This window comes from Bubalus kerabau, chromosome 14, assembly GCF_029407905.1.
Source record: "Bubalus kerabau isolate K-KA32 ecotype Philippines breed swamp buffalo chromosome 14, PCC_UOA_SB_1v2, whole genome shotgun sequence".
NCBI classification, from domain to species: Eukaryota; Metazoa; Chordata; class Mammalia; order Artiodactyla; family Bovidae; genus Bubalus; species Bubalus kerabau.
Window position 1 is genome coordinate 29,501,370 of NC_073637.1, and position 7,178 is coordinate 29,508,547.

Consider the following 7,178-nt stretch of genomic DNA (forward strand, 5'->3'; position numbering starts at 1 on the left):
ATTTTGTAATGTAGAAAAAAAAAAAAAGAATTCTTTTTGCACATTCTGCAATGAGCACTCTAAATGGAAAGGTACAGGAATGGTGCCCTAATTTTGAGTTATTTGTGGACACACAGTAAGTTATCATTTCCACTCTCTGTTCCTACCTGTCAACCCACTCTTTCTGTCTGGCACCTCCACCTTTGTCTATTTGAGATAAATAAGGATTAGTAAATATTCCTTTACTGTCTTCAACAATTGTTTTGAAATCTCCAGAACCTCCATGGCCTGTTGAGTGCAATAAAACATCCTTCATTCTCAAGAGTTTGAAGCCCAAACTTCCCATTCAAAGAACTATTGATATCACTTGCTTCTGGAACACAGAAAGAAATAGCACATGGAAAAAAAAAATTAATGGGTGAAACATCAGTCTGAATTGAATTAATCAAACTTAAACAAACAAAGGAGATAATTTGGAACTCAGAAACTACTGAATTCCAATTTTTGCATATTTGAGTGCTGTGCTATTAAATAACTGATTTTAGCCTGTTTTCCCCTATTTAGAATGATGAGGGTAATGCCACATATTTCAAAGGATTGGCAATGGAATGCCCAAGGTTTCAGTAAATACTTTGGGACTGGAAACCACTAAGTGCTAAGTGTTATTTTAACCAGAGTGCCTCGGAGAGTATCCATCGGCATTCCTTGCTGTTGAATGCAGGATCTGGGAGTTCAGAGGAGGTGAGCTACCCCACTTAGCGCCTTCATGACTCATTGATCTGAGCTCTTAGACAACTGCTTGAACTTCACGTTTCTTAGAGAGTAGTTAGAGTTTGTAGCTGACTTCTCACCGGGGACGACTTGGAATGCCCCAAAGCAATATCAATGATAGCTTGAACTGGATGCGTCAGGGAATTTGAAAGGTGAAAAATGATAGGCTTGGAACATATATTCCCTCCAATGCTTCCAATTTTGCTCTGGGGTAGATTTTCTCTAAAAATACGTTATCTGAACGACTTAAAAATTCCAGGAGCAATAACTCATCTGACTGTGATGGTGGATTTTCAGCATCTCCAAGTTTTAAGGTGAAGATTCTGCAAAGCAATAGAAATTTGAAACCTGGCACAAATCCCAGACTTACACTGCCATTGGGCTCTAAATAATAAGCATTCCTTTCCCAATATTCAATCCAGCTACACCTACAGCCAGAGTGAGCACGTTTGTCATAAAGCAGGAAATGTGAAGATTTTGGAGACATTTTGTGTTTTAGTTTGGTTTCCTCTAAACATAGAGCTTGAAAGGGGGTTTTAGGGCAGGTAATTTGCCTGACAGATGAACTCAGGAAGCAGAAGTAAGGAAGAGAGGGAGACAGAAAGACACCGAAGGAGGAAAGTTGCTAAAAACGTTCAGTATGGTTGGGCTTCCCTGGTGGCTCAGTCAGTAAAGAATCAACTTGCAATGCAGGAGACCCGAGTTCGATCCCTGGGTTGGAAGATCCCCTGGAGAAGGAAATGGCTACCCACTCCAGTATTCTTGCCTGGAAAATCCGAAGGACAGAGGAGCCTGGCAGGCCACAGTCCACAGGGTCGCAAGAGTCAGACAATGACTTAGAGATTAAACCACCAACCACCATTGTTGACACTGGTAAAGGCATTTGGGCAATTCATTCAGAACCTCTGAGAAATTAAGAGAACATTTTTTGGAAATGTCCTCATGAAAGTCAGGAAACAGCAGCCTTTATCCACTGAAATTTATCTTCCATTGGTCATTGGCCGAAGGTCACTTCCAATGGTGTGGCTTCAGACTGTGCCTATGACTGACCAAGCAAGTTCCGTTGGCATCTCAGAAGGCCCTGGAGCACCGTGCACTGATTCAGGCTGGCATGTTTGAGGTACACCCAGGTGAATCAGAGTTCAGGTGCCACTGTCCACTGCAGGGGAGGCTAACACTGAGGTGAGCCACATGGCATGTGCTATAGTACAGCCTGTTTCACCATTTAGATTGCATCTTGTCCCTCACTAAGTCCACTCTGTCACCACATTTTCAAGGTGGGATTGGCTACAATTGCTATCAAAGAGTTTTATACAGGCTGATTTAGTGGAGCAAGCTACGGTCCTCCCTGATGCAATTGGTATCCAGACCACAGTTAGGATTTACCATCTCCCTCTAGTCCATGTCCTAGACACGGTTTTAAAAAGCAGAGACATCACTTAGCCAACAAAGACCTGTATGGTCAAGACTATGGTTTTTTCAGTAGTGAAATTTGGACCATAAAGAAGGCTGAGCACCTTCTTTATTAATGAATTAATGCTTTCAAATTCTGGTGTTGGAGAAGATTCTTGAGAGTCTCTTGGACTGCAAGGAGATCAAACCAGTCAATCCTGAAGGAAAGCAACCTTGAATATTCATCGGAAGGACTGATGCTGAAGCTGATGCTCCAATACTTTGGCCACCTGATGTGAAGAGCGGACTCATTGGAAAAGATCCTGATGCTAGGAAAGATTGAAGGCAGAAGGAGAAGGGGACAACAGAGGATGAGATAGTTGGATGGCATCACTGACTCAATGGACGTGAGTTTGAGCAAACTCCAGGAGATAGTGAAGGACAGGGAAGCCTGGTGTGCTGCAGTCCATGGGGTCACAAAGAGTCGGACACGACTTAGTGACTGAACAACAACAAAGCTGCATACGAGCACACGCTGAAATGGGATCCCAAAAAAGTTGGATAAGATCTTATGAGACGAGAGCAAGACATGCAGGTGTGTGATGAGTTTGGATGCTGGAAGCACAAAAGCAGGCTGAGCTTCTGCGGAACTCTCCACCATGATTAAAAGTAAAATCAGAAGTGCGCCCAGTTGCTGGGAAGAGAGCATGTGACGTGTGCTACAATGTGGCATTACGAGGAAGTGATCATCATCTACCCTATACCATACCCTCCCCAAGCCCAACCATGTCCAGTGAGTCACTCTTTGTCTGATACTACCTAATTAATGAGGCATCTGTGTGCATGGCTGGAGAGCAGCCAGAGACCCAGAGCACATTCACCTGCACTTTCGAGTACTGCCCTGTAGATGACGCTGGTTGCATGTAAAAGAAGGCCTGGAAGGTCTTTTTGCAAACTGGGGCTTTCAGTGTGGTGCAATGGGTAAAGAATCTGCCTGCTAATGCAGGAGACACAAGAGATGAGGGTTTGATTCCTGAGTCAGGAAGATCCCCTGAAGTAGAAAATGGCAACCCCCCCCCCCCCCCCCCCAGTATTCTTGCCTGGGAAATTCCATGGACAGAGGAGCCTGGCAGGCTGCAGTCCAGGGTGTCGCACATGACTGAGGAACTAAGCAAAGCATAAAATATAGACCTCGAACTGTTTAGAGAGGGACCCTTGTCTCCCACCATAGTGTATATGAGACTGCATATCAAAATCTGGTCACACTGAACTTGAACTCCTTCCCCAGAGACAGGAGGCAGGGTGTTGTAGTTAGCACAGGGCTTGGTGTTGTAGTTAGTACTGTGACAGATTTCTCAGCTCTTAACCAATGGTGCTTATAACCCATGGAGTCACAGAAGAGTCAGACATGACTGAGTGACTAAACAACAACATGATACATAGATATATTGCTATGTATGCAATATGATATATGCATATATGCAATATGATACGTAGCATATATACGTAGTTTTATACACTGCCTGTGTGCATGCTAAGTCCCTTCAGACGTGTCCAACTCTGTGACTGTATGGATGAAAGGCTCCTCTGTCCGTGGGATTCTCCAGGCAAGAATACTGGAGTGGGTTGCCATGCCCTCCTTCAGGGATCGAACCAGCATCTCTTATGTCTCCTGCATTAGCAGGCGTGTTCTTTACCACTGGGAGGCCCTTATACACTGCCTGGTGCATTGTGAATGTTCTGGAAGTGCCCTAGTGCGTCGCAGTTGTTTGCTGAATCTTTTCTGTCTTCTCCATTTTCCCTGAGTGTGCCTCCCCCATGTACCCGTCTCGGCTTCCCTCTAAAGTGTCCTTTTTTTAAAAAAAGAAATTCTTTTGATGTGGACCATTTTTAAAGTCTGTATTCAATTTATTACAATATTGCTTTGTGTTTTAGTTTTGGCCACGAGGCATGTGATACCTTAGCTTCCTGACCAGGGATTGAACCCACATCCCCTGCATTAGAAGGCAAAGTCTTAACCACTGGACCACCAGGGGAGTCCCCCATCTGAAGTGTCTCTGATGAGCTCAGTCAGAGTCAGTCACCACACGGTGCTCCTACACCAAATGCAGTCGTACCTGAAACATCGCCAGATGCCTTATGAAAATACAAATGTCTCCTGCTTTTCCCTCATGTGTCACTGTAGTCACCCTGTTGAGAAAGAAAATCATGTAAATCTTACGGGACTACCAGTTATGAAACCCATGCTGTGCTTTCCTAACACTAAACAAACATCTTGGTAAACCACTCTCATCTATTTTGTGGCTGGAATCTAGCTGGTAGAATCAAACACTGATGGCTGTCTATGGTTTGCAGATATGAGCTTATGCCAGGCCAGGCCCTCAAAGAAGCAGTTACCAGGCAGGCTTAGACATGGTTAGACAATTAATTGAGGAAGTACCCTGCAAAGTAAAGAGGGACAGGATAGGAGTAGGAGAAAGGAGCCTTTCCACTGTCCTGCAGGGCTGGCTCCTGTGAGTGCAGAAGAGAGAGGAGGGACTGAGAAGAAAGAGCCTCAGACCACTGTGTGGTTCTGGGGTGGTGTCACCAAACTAATGCAAGTGCCCAAGCCAGGACGGAGGAGCCCCACACCTGGCATGAATGGTCTGCTGAGAAGTCCTGCCATCCTCAGTCACTGATAGAAGTCGGGGGGAAGCAGGGCCTCAGCTCGGTAGCCAAGAGCACTTGGAAGCAGCAGCTGGGGGCTGTGAGCCCCATCAGGAAGTTCTCCTGATGGGGGGTTTCAGCAAGGCATCTCCACCGTTCTCACAAACCTCTCTCTTGTCAAGCTTACTATCCTATTTTGAATCTTTGCGCATATATGATTTCTGGCCCCAATTCTCTCCATAACCTGGAGTAAAATTTGTTCGAAAAGAAGACTTGGACTCAGTTAGAACTACACATGTAAGCCAACACATCTAAACCCCACATAAAAGCCCAGACCCTTGGAACAGGGTTTAATCCACAAGGACATTTTGAGTCTGGCAGGAAGAGACGGTTGATCTGCTCTTCAGCACTCATTATCTCTCTCGTGGGTGGCATTTGGCTCAGGCCAGTCAGTCTTGCCCTGCCCTAGATGTGTTGGGTTTTAAATAAACAGCTAAGTTTGAGGTGTGCTGCATGTTGATCTTTTCTGAGCAGTTGACTGCAGATTGTTGTTTGTTTTTTTTTTTTGCTGCATCATTGGGCGTGGGCATATAACCAACTCCAAGGGTTTCAGGCAGTGCTTTTGACTGATATGGAGCTTTCTGTCTCACTCAGTGAATCGCTCCTTCATTTTCCCACCCCCTGCACATTTCCTGTTAAGAGATATTCATGTTCCCTGCAGTTGGCAGGTGGAGGGGCGAGCCTCAGACTGCTCCTTAGCAGAGAGCTCTGTCACTGTCCTGTGGTTTATCAGACAGCTTCACTGCCACTATAATGAGTTTGCCAGGCTCATCTTTTGTCTCTGATGATGAACTTTTGGCTGCATTTTTTTTTTTTTCCAGGAGGGAGTCTCTGTCTACAGATCAATTTGGACTTGACATTTAAAACTAAGACTTCCTTTTATTTCTGAGTAGTTTTGTTGATGTCAGCTTCTATACTCTGTCAGTTCCAATGCTATTTAGTATCTTTTCTAATTTAACGTTAAGAGCATCACAGAAAATATAAATAACTTGGCGGTTTAGAGGCTTCTGATACTCCTATATTGGCTGGCTGCAATTTATCTGATGTTTTTTTTCTTTTTGATAACCAAGAAACCAGACAGGTTTTATCTTTTCAATATCCTATAACGGTGGCTACAAATGGAATCCCATGCATTTTTCTTTCCAGGTGGATTGACAGAGTTAACTCATTTTCAATTTTTGGGGGGTGAGGACATACAAATGACCCTTGGTTTTACCTCCTGAAAGAGAGCTGAGTGGCAGCTTTGATGTGATGGGGAGATCAAGCATGCCGTGTCTGAGGCTGGCAGTGGATGACTCTTAGCTGCTTCCCAAGAGACGAGGTCCAGGTATCAGAAATCACCCTCGCCTGAGTACCAAAATCTCAGAGATGATGTCACTGGGTGAAACCTGTTCAGCTCTGAAAAGACTTTCTCTTTCGACCCTCATCTGCCTTCCTATTGCAATCATTATTTAAAGATATAAGTGCTTCACAAACAGCAGTTCATTATTCCTCAGATCAATTTATGGGGTAGAAAAGGAAATGGGAGTTTCAAGGCTTTATCTCTATAAGATCTGAGATACTGATTTAAAGCCGTCACTGGTGCCCTTCTACTTCCACCAAAGCAGCTTGATCATTCTCCTTAATATTTGTTTTCCCCTTTCTTTTTACACACTCTCTTACTTTTAATTGGTAACAATTGTCTGGCATACAGAGTCAAAGAGAAATGTATCACTGATGAAAATAATGTCACATGTTACAGGAGCGTCTTCCATTGTGGGTACGCCTTTTTTGCTAGCTACTTTATTTACGGTAAGAGAAAAGAGCTATTTTTCCTTGTCCTTTCGATACATTTATCATTTGCTCTAATGCCTGTTCTGTCTGCTTTTCCTGGGGACGACGTCTGCTATCTTATATCTTGGTTTCTCCCCTTCCATCAGTACGGCCACTTAGCACACCGCCATGTTTCAGGACTAGAGGAAACACAAAGGCAGTCTCTCTCCTCTCTTTGACCTTGAGATCCGATATTTAAGGGGGCTTTTGCACTGTGTCCCCACATGACAATAAGAATGCTATGAATGCCTTGGAACCACTTTCAGTTCAATTCCATTAAGTGAAAATTTATGGAGAGTATTTCCGTGGAGTTATAGGGACGCACTTTTTATGATTATTATTATTGATTGCAATAAGTTTCAGTCCCATTCTAATACTGGTATCCAGGGTCTTTTCGAGGCTGAGAATGTACCTGCAACCTTGGACCTGGCTGTATGTTTTCCCACCATTTGTCCTTGAAGGGTGAACTGCAGGAAGTTTGTTCTATTTTATATACACCAAAATAGATTTTAATTTTT